General features: G+C 42.3%; 1 protein-coding gene across 3 annotated transcripts in view; it reads right to left on the bottom strand.

Annotated features, from left to right (window-relative positions):
• Positions 1 to 21020, bottom strand: part of CCDC186 (coiled-coil domain containing 186) — a 51915-nt gene extending 30895 nt beyond the window's left edge. For 2 of the 3 annotated variants that reach the window (XM_034776624.1, XM_034776626.1), the window contains exon 1: positions 20883 to 21020. The gene's annotated coding sequence lies outside the window, so the exon portion shown is untranslated. Of the gene's footprint in view, positions 1 to 601; positions 723 to 20882 lie in introns of those variants that run through there. The other variant, XM_034776625.1, reaches the window with a different exon arrangement.
• Between the last annotated feature and the right edge of the window lie 806 nt (positions 21021 to 21826).

Below are 21826 nucleotides of genomic sequence, written 5' to 3'. Positions count from 1 at the left end.
TTCACCTTCTTCCCCACATGCAGCTGCAACCGATCAATGCCCAGCTACTGTATTTTCAGTCGGTCAGTCTCCAAGGAACTCCCTCAGGCTACACATGGCTTAGCTTCTGCTCAGCCCTTGCCATGCTGGCCAGCACCGTGAGCAGTAGCTTGTATGGCTTCAGCTATCACTAAACAAAAGGACATCTAGGTGGTTTCTCTTTTAGCTTGAATTAAGGGTGCTTACTACACCCATCAACTTTACCAGGTCTGTGATCCATAGCCACCCTTAATGCTTTCCACTATAATATGTAAATGCAGCTGGAAACAATGTGGAGCCACCTGCCCAGCTGTCTCTATTAGGAGGAGACAGGAACTACACCCAGGGATGGTAGCCAGCAGCTGCACGGGAGCTGCCAGCCATGAACAAGAGGAAAACGTACAAGGGAGCAGAGAGTGAGGCAGACAGAGACAACATCGGAGGAGGAGCATGCCAGGGAGAGCATCAGATGCCTGGGCAACATGGATAGGGAAGCCTGTGGAGAATAGAAGTTACAGGAACAGAACACATAGGAGAAAAGATATACTGAAGACAACAGCTGTTTTCAAAAAGGACAACTCACTTTTCAGGCCCTTTCAAAGAGACGCAAAACACTTTCCTCTCGTCACTTTCAACGCAAGATGCAATGCGGTGAAGCGGCTGAAGATGACAATCATCGGGAACAGGCGGGGAGACAATCTGTGCCGTCACGACTGAATGGAGGTGGTGTACAAGACACTATTACCATGTAGTCTGCACTATGCCTGCTGCAGCTCCTTTGCTTTCACACAGCACTAGGGCGGATTCCTGTTGTACTCTTCCACCAGTATCCCCTGTGCAATCTTTTCATAGATGTTCCCATTTCTGTGACTGGGCTGAAGCGGTGTCTGCACAGTCTCATCTCCCCACAGACCCAGAGCCTCGGTCTACTCCAGGCAACTGCACATCTAAAGCATGTAACTGGCATGGTCAGTTGCTCGCAACAAGGGAGAGCTGCACGATGTGCTCACTTAGGTGGGCAATCAGGAAAAAGTATTTCAAAAATAAACGTTAACGTGTGTGTGGGGGAGGATGACTTCTGATCTCCATGACCCTGGCATTGGTGTTCACAACTGTGGCCAGAGTGGTCACTGACAGGCACTGTGGGACAACTACTGGAGGACTGTTATGGTTGACATAGGTCACACAGTGTCTACACTCACATTACATTGACCTCAATAGGTCGACCATGGCTCAACACCGTTTGGGGAGGTGGTGTTACTGCATTGCTATAGCAAGGCGTTTACATCTGCGAGAGACAAATTTGAGCATAGACATATGTACAAATAGGTTGACATAAGTTGCCTTGAGTGAATCTAACTTGGTAGTTTACACCAGGTCTAAAAAAGGAAGTCAACCAAAATAACAGTCTACATAAGGAGTTTTACTCCTTGACCCAGGTCTCAGAGTCACAGACTTTAACACCAGAAGGGACTATCATGATCATCTAGTCTGACTTCCTGAACATCACAGGCCACAGAACCTTACACACGCACCCCTGCAATAGGCCAACAACCTCTGGCTCAGTTATTTAAAGTCCTCAAATGTTGATTTAAAGACTTCAAGTTTCAGAGTATCCACCACTTATTCTAGTTCAAACCAGCAAGTGACCTGTTAGAAAGCCCAAGACCTATGGAACTCTTCATTTTGGTGTACATCTTCATATGAACTCCAGAAACAAAGGTGTTTCAGCTGTCTTTCTCAGCACACTTTTGCACTGGGGAACATCTTTATGGTGCAACAGTTGGCTTTATGAAAGCAACATCTTGCTAGACAACATTATCAATGCTTTCTGTTCTGAGATAACAAAAAGAACATGAAGCAGTGCCATGTGTTCAAAGTAACACACTTGCATTTCTATTAATCTTGCATGACAGCATCTGAACACAAAAATCTACCTCCAAGTCTGCACTGATACGTCATCATTGTTTTACTTCTGCAGCAATTTTATGCTGTTTTACATTGTGTATTCAGAAAATCTGATGTACTCAGATTTGAACTGGAAACAATTTTTCCACACAAATTGCATTTTTGTCCCTCATCCCCAAAAAATGCAGTTTCAGTCAACTAGAAACTATTTGTGAATTTGGACACAAATACTTACAGGAGAAAGATTTTGGGACTTAGGCGCTATTCACAAAACAGAAGATGGTGTTGCTGCTGCTGCCCAGACTGACGTATAACTTTTAGTCCAGTGGTTAGGGCACTTACCCGGCATGTGGGACGCCTGGGTTCTTTCAATCTCTCCTGTTGAAGGTGTGTGTGTGTGTGTGAATCGATAGATAGTCAGTCAGTCACTGGAGAAGGGACATGAACTTAGGTCTCCTACCTTCCAGATTAGTGCCCTAACCATCAGGCAACGGAGTCACTTACTCCCTCTGGCCCAATGACTAATCGTGTATTTTATACAAAATGGAACACCTTCAACAGGAGAGACAGAGGCCCCACATCAGAATATTCTATAGCTCAGTGGCTAAAGAACTCTCCTGCAGTGTGTGAAACCGTGGCTACGTCTACACTGAAAAAAAAAAATTCAATTCAATTAAAAAAGGCGTGAGTGAGTCTCAGAACCCAGGTATAGAGACTTAGGCTTGCAGGGCCTTGCACTACAGGGCTAAAAATAGCAAATGTAGACATTCCTGTTCAGGCTCTGAATCCTGGTGAGGGGGGTCGGTCTCAGAGCCCAAGTGGGAACGTCTACACTGCTATTTTTAGCACCAGAGTGCAAGCCCAAGTCTGCAGACCGAAGCTCTGAAATTTGCTGCCATGGCTTTTTTCTTTTTGTTTTCTGTAGTGTAGACATACCCCCAAGTTCAAATCTCTGCTCCACATCAGGCGGGGGAGAGGGGGATGGAAGAACTGAACTTGGATCTCCCATATCCAGGTGAGTGCCCAAAGCACTGGCAGTGAATCTAACCCCTCATTTTATTTGATTTTTCATTTTGGGTCAAACAAACCATTTAGTAGGTCCTGAAATTTGTCAACTTCTTCATTTCACTGAAATTTTTTTGAATTTAGTGTCGGTTCAAACTGAATTTCCTTTCCATTTTTCTTATTTTATTTTCTTGCTTTTAAACTTTGCATTTAGTTATGCAAAAATAACAGAAAAGGTTTAGAATAATTTGTGTTCCTAATGACACCTGCTATTTAGTGCATTCAGCACACACTTGCAGGGGCCACACGCGCGCGCACACATACACACGCACCCCTCATGTGAAAACAGCACTATGCTTTAACAAGTACTACCCTCTCTCCAGCTACTACAGCCTTCCTGTGACACACACTGGTTCTCTAGATTCTCATTCTCTTGATGGGGGTCACTCTCTCTTATCATTAGTCTGTGTCCTTATTTTACAAAAAAATGGAAGCAAGAGAGAGACTAATAATATCCATTTTGTTAATAAGAGCAACAAATACCACCACCTTGGCAGATAACTTTAGTCTCCTGTTCTATGCCTCATGGTATGCTCCTGAGGGCATTCTGCACCAAAAAATTTAAAATTCTGCACATAGTATTTCAAAATTCTGCATATTTTATTTGTCAAATAAATGTGGAGGCTGCAGCATAGCATTAGGGAGCACAGGACACTGGCTGCGCAGAGGTGGGAGATCACTGTGTAGCTCCCCCCAGGACACAGACTCAGCGGTGAGGCTGCATCCAACCCTGACACAGTGCAAGGACTGCCCCAGAAACACCCCAGGGCCCTGCCCCTCGATGCCAGGTGCACCAGGCATGGGCAGGCAGGATCCAAGTGTGGAGGGGCTTAGTGTGGGGGGGATCCAGGTGTAGGTTGAAAGGGTTCTGTGTGGGGCAATCTAGGTGTGGGCAGCTCAGTGGGGGATCTGGATGCACGGGGATTTGTTGGGGGGTTCTGGGTGCAATGGTAATTGGACTCTGCAGGGGAGTCCAGGTGAAGGTGGTTGGGGCTCACCAGGTGGGGGTCCAGATGCTGGTGGAATGGGGCTCAGTGGGGTGGGGATCCAGGTGCAGCTGGTTGGGGCTTGGTAGGGTTGGGATCCAGCTGGCTTGTTGGGGTGGTCCAGGTGCAGCGGGAGTGGGGTTTGTTGGGGGGTTTCTGGGTGTGGGGGGAGTGAGGCTCGGCAGGAGGGTCTGGATATGAGGGAGTCTGGATGCATGGGGTTTGGGCGGATGGGGGAGCAGCTCCCTGTACAGTGATCCCTCCACCTGCAGGTGAGGAGCGATGAGTGTAGGAAGTGTGGGGAGAGGGAGGCAGTTTGCAGAGCTTCCTACAGCCGGGGGAGAAATCTGGGGGTGGGTCTGACACAGTCCCAGATGCCGTGCAGGGAAAAAGGAAGTCCCGTCCTCCTCAACCCAGCCAGGACTAGCAGATGAGCACGGCGCAGGATAAGAGCTACCAGCCGGGTCTTCCCCAGTCCTGCCTCCTGCCCCACACTGATTTACCTCTCTGCTGGCTGCCCTGGTCACCCGAAACATACTGCTGGGAAGGGTTGTATGATCACTCTTGTAGCTTCCCTTTGCTTCCCCATCAGAAAGTCATTTTCTGCGGGGAAGCAAAGAAATATGCAGGGGACATAAATTCTGCACATGCGCAGTGGCGCAGATTTCCCCCAGGAGTAATGATAACAATGGGTAATGTGTATGTTTCACAACAATTAAACATATAGGGAAACTATACAGAGACAAACACAAACATGCTAAAGGAGAAAAACAAAACAAAAAATAGCAAATTCTGACATTTTAGGGTTTCCTGCAAATTTGTTTCCCAAAACATAACTTATTAAAAAATAAGAATGTTTCTAGCCTTCCTGATAGTGAAGACTGTACTGAATCTTCATATTTGAAATGCTATCCTTTTAAGTTTATAAACACTGAATTCAGGGCAGGAGTGGGGCTGAAATTCATCTCAATACCATGTGGTAACTAATTTTTTCATTTCAACTGCTAACATTTAAATAGAAACAAATGCCAACATTTTTCATCATTTCACTGCTGAGATTCATATCAGAAATTTCCATCCAATATGTTTACATAAGCATGGATGGCCATCCCAGCTCTATTTTGATATTTATGTAAAATAGCTTTTGCAAATGAATAGAACAAAGCAACATATTTGAACATGTATACGGCAGAATGCACCAGATACTCTTTCAATTATTCAAGCAATTGCTTGCTACAGGTCTTATAAATTAAGGTAAGAGAGAGTCACCATTTTGTCAACTGAAGTGTGTTGGTAATGATGCAGCTTGTGCAATTTCCATAAAACTTAGCCTAGCAGTAGCAGTTTTCTTAAATCAAACCTGACATTTTGGCTAATATCTATGATGCTGTCTACTGTGCCCTAATGTAGGTTGTCAGATGTCAGCGTAGCTATGGAAAAACAGAACACTGACACAAACTTATGACAAGATAAAATATTTTATCGACCGCTATAGAGGTGGCATTTATTTATATATTGTGTAAGCAAATGCGTGGTTAATCTCTACTTGGCGTCAGCACACGACATGATTAATAGTCTATTAGTAACCCTGGCAGCTAACCATGTTTTGACTTTGCCAGATACCTAGATATTTTAACTAGCCCATGACACTTCGGTGCTCCAGCAGAACCCTCCAAGCATGCCTGTACCACTAGTATGACCAGTTCTCCTTCCTCCCAGCTCTCTACAGGGTAGGGCATTCTAAAGCGCATTGTCTCAACGTTTTCCTTTCCATGCATATCCTCCCGGCACCTTTGCCTCTGTGCCGCAGCCCATACAGGGTTAAGCAGCATGGATGGTGGAGATACACAAATGTGGTTTTCAAAGGGGCTGCACAGTGGGAGGAGAAGGGGAAGACCATTGCATGGACACAGTTCAACCAATCATGCCTACATTTTTTTGATGTAAACAGACCAGAGGAGAGTTTCAGACACTAATTACAATAAAATAAAATAGGTGGTACGTGGAGTGCGGACAAGTCTAAGTCTTCCACTTCAAAACCATAGCCCTGCTGATAAGGTAATAGTCACCAGTTTGGCACAGGACAAGAGAGAGAATGAATAAGATTTGCATAGGAGTAAAAACCCCTCTCTCCATCATACTGACAGACGATAGCACAGCCATAAGTACTAACTCCATATTCCCAAATCCAAGTAGTCAAAAACCATAAGAGTCAGGCCTTCAAAATCATGATTTAATCATTTTTAAGTTTCTATTTTGCTTTCTGGTTTTTGAGATTTTAGGGTTCACATTGAAAGCTTTTCTCTCCAAGCATAAGGACTAGAAACTGGCTTATTTTGTATAAATGAAAGCAGAGAATCTCATAATCACATGATTCCAGGAGCTTGAGCTTTAAGGTAAAAAACCACTGAGAGGGTTGGTAACACTACTAACTCAGCGTTGCAAACTACTACTTTCGCGGGGATGCTACAACATCTTTTGCATGCACCAGAGATGACTTGCAAATATTTTTCCTCTGCCACTTGATGATATTTCCAAACCTTTAAAATTTAATTTTGCAGGGCAGCACAATTCAGATATGTTTTAAATATTGCCTTAGTACTTTGAGGCAGTAAAACTGCAGTTTCAGCAGCAGGTGGAAGACATGTAGTTTTTTTGTTTTGTTAGTACCAGAGGATGGCCTGGCAAGAATGTGACAATTTTTGTTACTGATAGTAATCCCAGGTATTATCTTCCAAGGTAAAATGTGCCAGCAGGAGCAACATAGTGAGGGCAGCAAGGAGGACAATGACATCTGAACTCCTTGTGGGTACAAAGAGTGGGAAACAAGGGGAGGAAAAGAGGTACTAATTTGGTTTAATCTCATGGTTTAGATTTAGCAGTTTAGGGGTTTATACTGAGTCCTGTATTTCATTGACGTGTTTTCTGATAAATGGGTCTATATGAATTTCTGCAACACAAGTGTGTGCAGGACTGAATTTTTCAATATACACAGCAATGCATACCCACGAGACAAGAATCATGCCTACGTTTATAAGTTCTGTACTGCTTGCTAAAATGAGTAACGCTTTTTTGGCATGCATGACACACTCTGCTGTAGGAATGTTAGGGGAAAAGCAGACCTGGAAGTGGGTGGAGGGAAGTTGGATCTAGCCAATGACAAGGTCTTAGAAAGCTGAAGGATGTGTATTATTAATTCTGCTCTGAAGGTTGATGAAGAGGAACCCTTGTTTTTCATTATTTCCTTTTAAATTGGATCACAAAAATACAGACTAATGTTATGATTACCACTTACGTAGCCTCTTAAGATTCAGCATTTGACACAATATTCAGAGTAAACTGGTTTAAAATCTTAGGGTCACCTTTTGATCTTCAGCTGGAAAACTTTTAAAGCTTTTAAAGCCGGAAAACTGTCAACTTAAATATTTTGGAAATGAATATTTAAATAACGCTTTTTTTGCCTTTTGCAGAGTGTATGCTCAATATTTTTTTAAGTTTCCTTTAAAAAAAGTTAAAGGGTTTTTCAGCAAGCAAGAAACTGACTATATAAATGGGAAAACACTGAAGCCGATGATACACAAGATACTGTGAAATGCACAAACTGAAACTGTTTTGCTAGTATCTTTCAGTGTCAATAATCTTACAGGTGTGTTGTTAACTATGGCCCTGCTTCCACAGTTAACTAGACTATCAATATCTTTAAGGTTAAGCATTTCTGCATTTGCAGGACGACGGCCTTTACCAAGTATAAAATTTCAGACAATGTCATTTCAAGTTGAAGTGTCAATTTAGAAAATACTTAAGTAAAAATATTTATTTTTCTGCTAGTCTTTTGTCTGACCCAGAGCACTTTTGCTGAGATTGAAGTGCCCTCAAATCCACTTGGGAATTTTTTAAAAAAAAGTTTAATATATTTATTGGAATAATTTAACACAGTAGGGGCCTGATCCGCACAGCATGGACCCGATCTGCAAAGTCTCTCATGTTGGTAGCCCTACTGGGCTGCAGAATGAAGCCCTTAACTTGTTTATCCGTTTATGTCTCATCTACCCCATGGCAATTATTCAACTTTGGTTCTTATCCAAGGTTCACTCCCATACTCTTGCAAACTGACAACCAACTATACTGCACCCTGTTAACTTCACTTTAAGAAATGTAATAAGCAAAGGATTTGGTGGTTTTTTTATACAATGTCTGTCAGACACTGATTTTTTAATATGATTTAATTTTTCACTACAAAATAACAAGGAAGAGCACAAGAGTAAGTTATATGCTTGCACAACCATGTGACGGATCATAGTAATAAGTTTATCATTCTGAATTACTACACAAGGAAAGTATCTGTGATCACATGTTAAATGTCAGTACCTGAACTAAAAACTATTTTTCAAGTCTGCAGAAAATAATAATAAGCTTAAGGCAATTCACTCACTGAAGACTAGATGATGCAGAGAGCATTTGTTTTAACATGTTTTCAAATTAAACTTCTGATTAATTTATTATTCTAGAACCAAAATAATACATGGCATACTAGGCTGTGAGAGATTCAACTTTAACTTGCAATGGTAAAGTAAGGATTATTTTTAATTCTTTGTCGCCAAACATATTAGCCCATCATGCAACCACCATAAAGATTTCAGAACACAGGTCAGCTAAAATACAATATGCTTTCAAACTCTGGAAATTTGAAGGTATCAAGATTACTATTTCACTTCCTGTAAGAGGTATGTCCTACTCCTCAGGAAACAGACGCCATACCCCTGCAACCCTTCCATATATTCTATTCACTCTAGATATGGCAATAAAGCAGACGGTTTATGGTTTTCATGTGAAACGCTTAGGCCTTGTCTAAATACAAATTGTACTGCTTTAACTATGTGTGGTTAAAGTGGTACAACTCCCCCCAGAAGGGATAAAATTATATCAGTATAAAGATGCTCTGTAAAGGAATACCTGCATCTACATTAGGGGTTGTACTGATAACTATTTCAATAAAAAATTCATACCCCTAACCAAAATAGTTAAAGTGGTACAAAAACTGTGTATAGATCAGACCCTACCTTAAGATTTCTTCAGAGGGACTAATTTATACCCTCCAATTTTAAACAGCAAAGTCCTTAAACTATTTAGATCCTTTGTTTATATTCATGGTCCCTTCTCAAAATCTGTGTTGACCAACAACCTAGAAATCTTCCAGTACTGTTACTGTTCCTGTGACTTTTAAAGGTTGCATTTTGTCAAGGTCAATTCCCTTAAAATTCATCATAGAATACAGAAGCAAACACCTCTAAGCAGTAATCCTTCAAGTGCTCTGCAACTTCCACTAATCCTCCATATTGCCAACCCCACAAGCTCAGAAATTAGAGGACAGACTATAAGAGATTTTTTTTAAACCTGAATTGCACATAAAATAAATAAAAGTAAATTAATGTGTAGCTTGCTCTGCTGGTCACCGGGAGAGGGGACTATTCATCTTCTCTCCCTCCTGGTTGGTAGGGTCCTTCCCCTCTACTGGCATCTGGAAAAAATGGGGGGTTTACCCCTCTGTTTTTCTCTTCCTCTCCCTCCTACTGATGAGTGGAAAAAAGATCTACTTTTTCTTCTCTTTCTCTATTATTAGTGGCCAGGATTGTGGGGCAGCCTGTCTTCCCCACAGCAAAGAACTGGTTGTCTGTTCTCTGTGGTGCAGACTCTCTCTCCTTTCTGTGCAAGGAACCCCATAAAGTCAGGTCCATTTGCTCCTCCAACTCCAGTAATGCTCATTTGGTCTGCATAACACTCACTCAGGCAGACTGCCCATCAGCACACATGGCCAGCAGAACCCAATAATAAGGTTATTGTTATTCACCTTTCCCCAAATCGCCAGCAGGGAAAGAATAGCATCTTCACGCTGCTTACGTGAATCATGAATGGTACTCAAAGATGTTAGGTGCATGGGACCTGCATATCATTCAAATACTGTCGAAGCTGAATCCAGAGCACAATTCTCTAACCACACGAGTTGTACCACTTTAAGTACACCAGTGCACTTAAACTGGTACAAGCCCTCCTCACTCTCCTCCCCAGCATGGATGTAGTTATCGCATAAAACACTTTTAGAAAACAAGCTACTGGGATAAGGTACAAAAAGTGTATCATCAGCCCTTAGTGGTTAGACAAGAAGGTGGTTAAAAGACATGTCCCTGGTCCTTGCTAGTGCTTCCAGCTGTTATTATTACTGGCAGAGCTGCAGCAGTGGTAGAAGGAAATATAAAGAAATTCTGGCCTAGATCTAGCCTTACTGAGCTGAAGAACAGGAGCCAGAGTCCCTCTTGGAGCGTGGGTTGCATGATTTCTTTTATTAGATATATTTGGTGATCTCTACATATCAAGTAACACACCAACAAAAATTAAAGTTACTCATTCTTTAAGGCAGGCTTGTGATGTAAAATTAATGGTACAATTCTGCTTTGGATGGGACTTACAGAAGCTGGTCCTGAAGCCAGATGGCAAACTTGAATCAAGAAGGAAAATCAGCTGCATTATGTGTAGGCTATGGTACAGTTCACCACACTTTAAAATACTTTTCTCTATATTTTTCCAGCGTCGTTGCTTCTGACACAGTACTGCAGGACTAGTACACCCTTCAAAGCAGTTGAAACCAATTGTCACTGGTTTCACTCTTACAGGAACTCATCAGCTGTGGGCAACCGGTCCAAAAAGAATCCCTGGCTTTTCCTGACTCTTCCATTAGCAAATATAAGCAATATGACTTCTATTTCCATGAGTAAATTGCATGCATTACTGCACTTACTTTGAAAACTCATGGTTATAGTCATATGGTGTTGCAAAACAATTTCCTAATCCAAATGAAAAAAAAAAAAAAAGAGAGAGAGAGAGAGAGAGAGAGAGAACGAACTCCACCCACAAATTGAGGATTGCTGTAAAGCATACCAGATGTGTTTGACTTATTCTGCTCCACCTGTTATAAACAAAACAACGTCACCTTTTCAAAAGTACTAAACACCCGGTGCTCCCATTGACTTCACAGTGTGTTATAGTTGCTCGGTACCTCTGAAAGTCAGGCCACAAGATTCCAAATGAATCCTCAGCTGAAATTCAACCTCTTTGTTAAAAGAGAAACTACATTCCCTATGTCTGCAAGCTGCACTTTGAATATTATCAAGATATTGTTCCACTAAGAAAATAATTTATCTGTACATTTACTGACTTAATTCTCCAAAACTCATGTTAAAATACGTCAGTTTTATAAGTCTATATGAACCTGCAAACTCTCCTTAAAATTATTCTTTACTGTGATGTCTGCAACAAGAGCCAGTTATAAATTATTTTATGAATTCTTTTTTGTCCCATTAAGGTGTGCACATGCCTAAACTGAGTAACTGGTCTTATTGCTATAACTAACCCTTTACTTTCCTCCCGCCTTCTTTTTCCCCTATCATTTGCTACCGTCATTCGTTTCTTCCATTCTGATAGTAGGCCTCAATCCTGCAAGATGATCTGCACAAATGGGCCCCCTACATCAAAGCACTTTTCTGCCAAGGAAACAATTGTTAAAGCTAATGAAACAACAGTAATCTTAGTTACACTGGGAACATTTGTAAGCGTTTTTCTGCTGCAATACAATCTAGAGTGGATGTTGCAGGGTAGACAGGGTTCAAGTATTTACCACATCAGATCATCCAACTCCTACGACCTGTCTACACTACAGCTTCCATGACCAGGAAAACCTATCAATGTAGTTTCCAACTCCTTCAAAAATAAAAGCAGCATATAAGTACCTATGGCATAATTTATTTATAAAGCTGTTTCTATGTTCAAGGATTTTGAGCAATAAAAATCTTGAGTACAACCAATTTAATCAACCCCCCTACTCCAAATGGAAATATGAACAAATGACAAGATAATTTAGTCTTTGTAGCCATCGATCCAGCAAGGATCGATTTATCGCGTCTAATTTAGACGCAATAAATCAACCCTTGAGCACTCTTCCGTCGACTCCTGTACTCCACCGCCGTGAGGCGCAGGCAGAGTCAACGGAGGAGCGGCAGCAGTTGACTCACCGCAGTGAAGACACCACGGTAAATCAATCTAAGTACGTCGACTTCAGCGACATTATTCACGTAGCTGAAGTTGCATAACTTAGATCGATTCCCCTCCCACCCCCACCCCCAGTGTAGACCAGGCCTAATACAGAATAGGGTGAAGGATTTGTTTATTGGGGGGAGGGGGAGAAGTGTTGATTGTTAAGATTAATTGGATGGAAAGTATTCAAAGTGTATAAGATTGTTTAAAATTTGATGATGAACATACACAGTAGCTAGAAAATTCAAAATATGAGTGGAAATGATTATGTGCAAAGACCTTCATTAACAGCACTAAGTATTATTAGCAAGCCCATAACTGTTCAGATATGTAGAAATTTTCTCCTAGTAATACCATAGTACCGAATATCATTCCATGTCCTTTACGATATCCTGTTATCAACACCTTAGAAAGGCTACTGTAAAATTAAAAATATATTTTCCACTATCTTTTAAAAAGTTACTCTACTACAATACACAAAAACTGCATTAAAATACATATCAAGGATCTGACAACTGATAGAAACAAGGAAACTTGTAATTACAACTGTCACTTTGTTACTAATTCAATCTATTGTACACTGTTACCTCGATATAACGCTGTCCTCAGGAGCCAAAAAAATCTTACCGCATGATAGGTGAAACCACGTTATATCAAACTTTATTTGATCCGCCAGAGCGCGCAGCGCAGCCCCACCCCCCCGGAGCACTGCTTTACCGCATTATATCCGAATTCGTGTTATATCGGGTGGCGTTATATCGGGGTAGAGGTGTACTTAGTTACTAACTATTAGAAAAACAAACCCACATGATGTTGATGCGATGTGGCATGGTCTACACTTCATCACACAGTAGTAGTTTTACACTAGGGTAGTATGAAAGGATTAATGATTTGATACTACAAAATATTCTGAATTTTTATATAATTATGTGATTTGTGATAAAAAAAAAAATCAAACTTTAATTTAAAACCATGGGTCTCCTGGGCCAAGGTCACTAACTATAATCAATTAGGAAAAGAAACAGGTCAGCCTGTCCAATCAGTGTCTATGAAATGTATAGATATGCATTTGTCATCAGAGCAGACTTTATGACACATGTACTGTACATGTACTACAATCTAACAATTAAAATTGAACAGAGAGCTCTTGCAGCTAGACTATAAGACAGCTATATTATTACCCAAATCTCAAAGCATTCACTCAGCTGAAAGTAAAAAGATTGAACACATCTTTGTACTTCAGTAGTTCCACCAGTTGGGGAGGGGGAGGGGTGTTTGTTTTTTAATAGAACAGGATATCTTCAGTTACTGTTTTATGTTCATTGCATAGATTAAGACAACTAGATTTCCTGTTCGATTTCCAAGTCAATAATGCATCACATCTTTAATTTGCATGGTGTCTTTCATACAAGCTGCACCTCAACACACTTTATTGAATTAAACAATACTACCAGAGGTAATTGAGAGAGAATTTAAGTGGTAAAGGCAAGGGAGAAAAATGTGTTTTTAACCAAGATTCATAAGGAGATGGAGAATCAATTAACTGGAGAAATAAAGAAATTGTGTTCTACGTGACAAGAAATACAGAGCAGCAGCCTCTCATACAGGTCCATCAGTTATGGCTATAATTAATATTGTGCATTATTAGGTTAGCATATTTTATTCTCTCTCTAGTATGCTTGTTGCTAGTTATATATATATATATATATATATATATATATATATATATATATATATATATATATATGCTATAGAGTTGACAATTATGGTCAGAGCATGTGCAGATTGAGAGAGAAGAGACTGCTGCTAGAAATTCAAAGAAGAAACAAAGGTCCATGAAGTCAGTTACTGCAAGTCTATGGAGGATTTTAACAACAAAGGGAGGGTTGGAATCAGATCCTTAAATAAATATTGGGCCAGTGGGTACTGTTTGAGGATGATGCTCATATAATCATGGGGGGTTTTGGTACATGTGAAAGGGCAGGTGGAATCTGGAGAGATGGGACTCAGAGAGGCCAGGGCAAAGGACTGTGCAATAGTCAAGAAGAGGGGAATAAAAAGAGATACTTTCAGATAAGATGGAATTGAGTCAGTGACTCGTATAGGCATCATTGTGGTGGTAGCGGTGATAGACACCAAACAGCAATGAGGTTACAGAAGTGTAAGCAAACTGACAGTCAGAGTCAAGTAGAGGTTTGCTCGACTGCCAACTGGCTTCTCAAAAGTTAGACTGGCTTTTGTCTTCAGTAACCTTGTTAACTATCATACCAACAAACTCTGCATTTAGACTGGCCAGCAACTCCCATCAGCTCAATGGCTCAATTTTCTGCAAGTTTTCAGCAGCAAAATCGTGCACCTTTGCATCTGCTCCAGTCTCAACTCTGATTTTGGTTGGTAAGATAGATGAATGATTCCAGAGAGATACCCAAGTTATAGTAGTAACTGCTTTTTAGCAGTACAGATTCCTAGGGTTCTAGCCAATTGTCATCTTGGGGAAATTATGTTCTGTCAGTCTAAAATTTCCCTTATAAGTTCAAGATTCCCCCTTCCCCCCACACACACTTCTGCCCTTTATAAAACAAGCACAAAACCCTACACAGTAATACTGCTAGTGCAGATCAGTTGCTGTGACCCAAATTATGCAACTACCAATGATATCACAATAGTGAGCGCTATGAATAATGAACTCCAAACATACTAAAGATAATAAAATATGCTAACCTAATAATGCACAATATTTTTATTATAGATATGATCGAGCCACCCATTTCTGACAGAGAACTTCATTAAATCATAAAGCTCTAGCCAGACCAATCATTTTGTAGCATGGACAGCTTAATAACAGAGAGTCTCATGCACTCCTTCTTTTACTGCTGGGGGAATTCTGTGCCACTGCACAATGCAGAATTTGCACAGAAATTAATTAATTGTTCTGTGTAGAATTTACTCCCCCCGCCCCCGGAAATGAGCTGCTGGCGGGATGGCTGCCACTAGGGGCCACTGGACCTGGCAGAGCCCAGCTCCCCAATAGAAGACACTGCCAGAGGGACAGGGTAAGAGCTGCAAGGGTTCTGGGCAGCTGCAGTTCCTGGCACGGCCTGAAGGAAGGAGGCAGCATGCAGGAATCTGCACACAAGCCTGGGACCCAGCATCAGACTGTTCTCCCTCTGGCTCCCTGAGCTCTAGGGGTGTAGGGGGTGAATGCAGGTATCTGGGCTGGGGAGAAGGGGCCTAAAGGTGGGCTTTGGGGGGGGTGAGTGTGAGTGGGACCCCACCACTGGACTCTGAGGCAAAGGGGTGCAATTGTCTGGCCCCCCCAGCTGGACTCCAGAGACAGGTGGCAGAGAACCAGGAACTGGGTTGTTATATGGGTTTCTTTAACTCTACTCCTGGGGGACAATTTTTTGTGTGTCTGTATTGTTACAAACATAGTTGCTGACTTTATTTTTAAATAAATTATAAAAATAATTGAAATTGGAGTGACTGTTATTTTGACAAATAAAATATGCAAAATTTTAAAATACTGTATTGTGCGCAGAATTTTTATTTTTTTGGCACAGAATTTCCCCTGATTATTCTTTCCCATTTATAACCACATGGACCACTTCCCCTGCTCACTCAAAAATTGCACTGACCACTTATTCCTAGCCCTAATTGTGTAACATCCCTGTGGCAATTACAGCAATTGCTCACACAGAAGGATAATATGGGGAAAGTCTTTAATGTATTTTAGTGATGTTTTAATGGAATTTCAAAGCTCGAAACAAGATACAGAGACATCACCCTGTGATCAACTAGCTACCAGTCACTGGTCCACGAACAGCAGTCTGAGAACCTGTGTGTTTAAAATAAAGAATTGTTTCTGCCGCCTCTTGCGCTTCATGCAATTCTTTCCAGGACAGCTAGTTTGATCATATTATTGTACCACTTGGCAGCGTTCACTTTGCTTGCTGATTTCCAACATAAAGCCAGCAATCCTGTACTAAGTTCCATCCCATTGTTTCAGAGCAGAGTCTGTATGAAAGACACCATGTAAAACAAAGTTGTAGTTTAGTTCTGTGTACTAAATAAGATATGAATGATTTATTCCAGGGGTCGGCAACGTTCGGCACGCAGCCCTTCTCCCGGCCCCATTGGCCCGGGACGACGAACCGCGGCCCGTGGGGGCCGCGATCGGCCGAACCTGCCGCGTCAGCAGGTAAATAAAACTGGCCCGGCCCGTCAGGGTGCTTACCCTGGCGAGCCGCGTGCCGAATGTTGCCGACCCCTGATATATTCCATGTACGGAACAGGAGTAGAATATGCCTCTCTGCGCTGGTATACAAGTATTTAAGCACCATTAAGGAAAAGTGCTTGAGCTCAACTCAAACATGGCTCAACAGGATTAAAGATAAGATGGTTTCTAACATGGTTTGGCTTGATCTAAACCATGTTTAAAATCTGTGTTTTAAAGGTCTTTACTTAATATAGTGTAACTTTCTATTTCCCTGTTTGATTGAGATAAGTAGTTTATTACCATTATTACTATTTAGACAGTGCAGGTCTAGGCAACATGGCAGTAAAACCACCTGAGCTCTGTCTACACTAGCACTCCCTTCAGTGGTAGGCCAAAATGGGAGATTTCTCAAAAACTGCTACTGTAAGACACTGGTCCTAATCATAGTTACTCCAAACATCACTTACTTGGCTCATTGAGGTGGAGCCAAACTGTGTTACAGGCTGCCTGTCTACACAGGGAAAGTCAAAGAGGATTGTAACCATGGTCAGGGCATAATTCTGTTTGTAACAGGAATGGAAAAGTCTACTGTATATTAAGGCTGTAACAGTGCTCTAAACACAATAATATAAGTTGACACAGCTCTCTGTGTAGACAAGGCCTCACTGTGCTATGAGCACTAAGCTTCAACAGATGGGAAGGATAAGGGTAGACTGGCAGCGTACATAAAAGCAAGGAAATTGAGAGTATCAGACTATCATTTTTATTTAATTGTTTTTAATCCTATATATATATATATATAAATAGATTTTAATGGTTGCAGGTTGCTCCATTTCAGTGCTGAGGTGCAAAACTCAGTACTGTATATCTTCAAAGCACTATGACTCATTCTAAAGGAATTGAAAAACAAGATACGCTCCTTTAACCGGGTTTTCTTTGCTTGTGTCACAACTTGTGCATTACCTTAGTGTATATTTTTTACATGATTCCTTTGACGTACCTCTGAGTTTTTCCCCATATCTTGCAAAGGCATCATATTGTGATCTGACTGATGTTTTGGCAGTGAACCCAATCACAGCTCAACCTGAAGATAAACTTGAACATGTTTAGGTTTACCATTGGGGCTGGATTTGTTACAATTACAATGCGAGTCACTGGGCAACCAGAGTCTGTTAATATTTAGTCTATCTGGTTCCAAGGTTAGTGTACATGTGATGGTCAAAGTGGATCAATTCATAATTGTCGGGGGGTGGGGGAGGAAAGAGGGGGAGAAATCCTACAATCCTAGCAAGGGGACTGGCCTGGGGCCCAAAAACTGTAATCTTTAAACAGGGTTTGAAAACAGCCTTTAAGATCTAAGGGCTTGCGCACAAAAGGGTGGGGAGGGACAATCAGCTAAATAATCCTTCGTTGGGGGAGTTGCAGCAGTGCAGAAACATATTTCTTAATTTTCCCAGTGTAGAAAAGACCTAGCACCCTCCTAGCTAAACTGACACATTCCTAACCAAATCTGGTCTTTTCTATACTGTTCTGCCACCCATGTCTGAAACCAGGGCAGCTTCACTGGCAACAGCCCTAATGTAGCCTTGCTGCAGTAGCAGCATTTTAGCTACCATGTCATCCAGACCTGCTCTGGGCAGGGGTGGATGACTCGGTTGTTGAAGTGCCAATTAACCCCTAATAACCTGTCTATGTGAGAGCTCCCCCCCATCATTGCTAGTTACAACACTGTAGTATCCTGAGTTGGCTAAGTCAGTGGTTTTCAACCTTTTTTCATTTACAGACCCCTAAAAAATTTTGAATGGAGGTGCAGACCCCTTTGGAAATCTTAGACATAGTCTGCAGACTCCCCGGGGTCCGCAGACTCCCAGGTTGAAAACCACTGGACTAAGTCATGGGTTGAGCCAGTGTGTACTAAAATGGGTTTTTAATTAAAGGAGTCTCCAAAAGTTACTACAACCCTGCAAGTCCAAAGTTACAGAACAGTTGAAATATGGAATTGTTCCATATATACTGATCAGTCAGACTCATGTGTTAACTGTGCTGGAGCATTACTATATTATAACAAGGTCCCCCGCAAACTTTTAAAAGTGCGGATGGGACCAAAATACCAGTGCTCAGGAGACCCAGATGAGTGAATAAGCTTTAAAGGTGAATTCATTAACAGAGGTCTGTTAAAGATGAGTAGTATAGTGGGCACACAATATTCACTTTTAAAATATAAATCTCAGGTGCTCCCAGGAGTTAGGAACTATAAGAACCTATGAAAGAAAACATGATCCTAATTCCCACGAGCGCATAGATTCATAGATTCTAGGACTGGAAGGGACCTCGAGAGGTCATCGAGTCCAGTCCCCTGCCCGGATGGCAGGACCAAATACTGTCTAGACCTAAGAGATTTTACTGTCTCATGCAGACAGCATGAGATTTTACATTTTAAAAGCGACTACTGAGTGCACACTTGTCCACACTTCTGTATAGCCAGTTTCACTGTTCCCCCTATATAGTCAGTTTATCAGTTTCCCCTGTTCATGAGGGTCTTCCAAAGAGCAACAGCACAGAAATATACATTGTTTTAAAAAACAAAGCAGGAAAATGTGACTGTATTCTATTCCAGAAGTTAGCAGGGAAGACTCAAAGGAAATAAAACTACTTTTTAAAATTCTTTATTTTTATAAAGCCAACTAGATTTCACCTGGATAATGTCCCTTTAAAGTTAGCATCTTTAAATTTGATATTATGAAGCACTCTGGGATTTTTGTAATGAGTGCTGCATTATTAGTATTATACTATTCTTTTACCTTTCATAAAGGAAATTATACTAGAAGAGAAAGTAAACAAGACAACAAAAATAAGCATACTGTATTAAAAATAAACAAAAGGGCAGATTGGGATCTTCACGTGTAAAGTCAATCCCGCAAAGCAACCTGCCCAGGTCTTCACAATGTCTCTGAGGTTACTGGAACTCTGTGTGGGTTTAAAGGGTCCACCTGTGTAGATTGCTTTCTCAGGATCAGAGCTAAAAATATGGACTATGCAAACAGAATTTTTCCCGCACGTGTTGCAGTAAAACCTCCCATTTTTAAACCTGGAACTTCAGACAGATCTTACAAGTAAAAGCGGAAAATACATATTGTACTGCAGTAATCCTGCAAGGTTAAAAAAAATCCCTTCATGTCAGCTATCCCGTAGCCTTCACATAGTTTTACCACAAAAACTGCAATTGTATAATAGAAGCACCAAATGCAGAAACAATGGGAAGGCTTTGTACACTTGATGCATTAGGACAGTAAAAATATAATCAACATTTTCCACAGAGGAAAAAAAACAAATATGGGGGGGGGGGGAAATCGAACAATACACAGCAGGAGCTATACATTTTAAAGCTTCTGAATGAGGAAATGGTATGAAGCTGCCTAGTCAGGACTTTAACCTCCTTGTATTCTACTTCATTTCGCTTTTTTCCCCTCTCCTAAACTTGACCCTCTCCCCCACAGGCCACAAGTTACTGATGTCACTCCAACTACAGCTACCTGGATTCCTTTAGAACAGATTCATTGAAATCTCATAGCAACTAGCAATTGAAAAGACCACACACAAAAGCCCAAAGTACATTTTGTCTGCTGTAGTTTCCACTGTACAGAATAACCAGTTTATAATTTATTACTATTAAAGCAATAATTAAATCTTGCCATTTTATGATCAGTTTTCAATGCATATTTAGGGGCAGCTCCGGCTCTCAGTATTTAGAGAAACAGCACAGCTCCTTAGGGTTTTATTACCTAATAACTTTAGATACTTTGGAGAAGGAAATAAAAGTACGAAACTGTGAGACAACCCAGTAGACAGCTGCACACCCGCATCACCGGTGACGATCCTATTCAAGAACGTACACAGAGGCATCCCTAGAATGCTGACTAGCAAGAAAGTCAGGACTCCTGGGTTCCCTCTTCCTCAGTCACTGCGTGACCTCTATTTGTATGCGTCCCTGGATCAGTTGCTATAGTAAGAAGAACAGGAGTCCTTGTGGCACCTTAGAGACTAACAAATTTATTTGCGCATAAGCTGTCGTGGGCTAGAGCCCACTTCTTCGGATGCATAGACTGGAACATAGCGCAAGAAGATATGTATACATACAGAGAACATGAGGAGGTGGAAGTAGCCATACCAAGTGTAAGAGGCCAATGAACTGAGATGAGCTCTAGGTTTCCCTAACTCCCAGGCAGAGGGGAACTTCAACAACCAGCCCGTTAATAAAGTGCTGCGCGATCCTTAGCCAAGAGAAGCTGGACAACCATAAAACATCAGTGTGCGCCTATCCCCCTGGCCCACCCCAGGCAACACTCCCTGAAAGGGGGCAGGAGGGGGGGGATAGTGCCCTACACATCAGGGACTGAAACTCTCCAGCAGCAAACCAGGGAGGGGCACTAGCGACGCGAGCACAACGGGGGTGCAGCGATCAGGCAGGGCCGGCACCCTACGGAGAGCTGGGGAGGGAGACAGGGGGGCTGAGATGCCCCGAGCCGCCCCACACTTCAACCCTCCCTGCCTCAAGCCCACTGATTATTACCAAAGCCTCCCCATCCCCAGCCAGCGGCTCTTACCCGCTGGTTAGGAGGGTGGGAGCCAGGGCGGCAGCAGCGGCGGCAGCTCCTCCATGGCTGCGGCGGGGTCCCCCCCTCTTTCCTCCTCCTCCTGCGGCAGCTCCCGAGCGCAGCTCAGGGCTGACACATCAACAAAGATGGCTGCCGCAGACAGCCAGCCCGCCTCCGCCGGGAGAGAGGCGGGGCTCGCGCTGGCGCCCTGCCCGCCGTGGGCCTGGCCTGCGTGTCTCTTGCAGCCGGGGCGAAGCTCGGTGACAGTGCGGGGGGGGTGTGTGTGTGGAAAGGGTTGTCCTGTTTCCCTGCCCCGCCTTTTTGCATTGCACTTCCCCCTCTCTTAGTCACTAGCCCTGGAGCCAGCAAAGGCCGACGACGATGATGAACTGTGGCACGAAGCCGACTGGGGGATGCTTCCCACTGGCACCTGTTTCAGGCTCCAGTGCCTTATGGAGGGAGGAGGAACCACAACTCCCACTCAGGGCTTGGCTACATTTACAGCGCTACAGGGTTGCTTCTCCTGTCCGTGTAGTTTAGCCACCTCCCGGAGAGGTAGTAGGTATGGGAGAGCTCTCCTGTCAACACCGGGGGTTAGATCAGTGTAACGCTGTTACTCGGGGTGTGGAAAATCTACACCCCTGAGTGACACAGTTACACCGACGTAAGTTGGTAGCGTAGACCAAGCCATAGTATCTTCTTAGTACTCCTTTACTGCGTTATTTATTATTGCTGTTGAGTATCTCAGACCCCTTTACGGCGTTATTGGTTTATATGATCTCAGAGTCCCAACGTGCACTCATGAAAACTAAGGCCCCCCTTCAGCAAACTACTTAAGTAGACACCTAACTATAAAAAGCGACAAAGAGTCCTGGGGCACCTTATAGACTAATAGACGTATTGGAGCATAAGCTTTAGTGGGTATTCACCCACGAAAGCTTATGCTCCAATAC

The sequence above is a fragment of the Trachemys scripta genome, chromosome 7 (assembly GCF_013100865.1).
Source record: "Trachemys scripta elegans isolate TJP31775 chromosome 7, CAS_Tse_1.0, whole genome shotgun sequence".
Classification (NCBI taxonomy): Eukaryota; Metazoa; Chordata; order Testudines; family Emydidae; genus Trachemys; species Trachemys scripta.
This window is presented reverse-complemented; position numbering and strand designations above follow the sequence as displayed.